This window comes from Ochotona curzoniae, unplaced genomic scaffold (genome assembly GCF_017591425.1).
Source record: "Ochotona curzoniae isolate NIBS_2020 unplaced genomic scaffold, NIBS_Ocur_1.0 contig_3498, whole genome shotgun sequence".
Lineage (NCBI taxonomy): Eukaryota > Metazoa > Chordata > Mammalia > Lagomorpha > Ochotonidae > Ochotona > Ochotona curzoniae.
The window spans coordinates 47,195,696-47,196,105 of record NW_024465885.1 but is presented as its reverse complement, the minus strand read 5'-3'; positions in this window follow the sequence as shown (position 1 = coordinate 47,196,105).

The following is a 410-nucleotide window of genomic DNA, read 5'->3' as shown; positions in this document are numbered from 1 at the left end:
AAAGCCGCTGAGAGATGTACTGCCTTGTCATTATCAGATCCTCTGGGTGGGAGGCTGAGCTTCCTGCCAGCCTGGTTAGCGCCTTTGTCCTGACTCTACCCTGGGCAACCCAGGTGATGGGGCCCTCTGGGTCTCCACAGTCAGGTCCCAGCACACCTGTGGATGCCTAGCCGACTGCCGCCCTCCAGAAGCTGGAGTTCCTGCTATACAGCCCACCCAGAGCTGGCTGTGCCCCAGTTCAGGGGGAAGGCCAGCAGTAATGAGGGGAACAGTCGGGACTTGGTGCCATTCAGCCAGGAGAACCTTGTGAATTCCCCTGGGGAATTCTCAGCACGAGCGGTGGGTCCAGGGTGAAGGCCCAGGGGTGCCTCTTGAGCAGATAGGGTTCTGAGACCTTCCCACCAGGAACC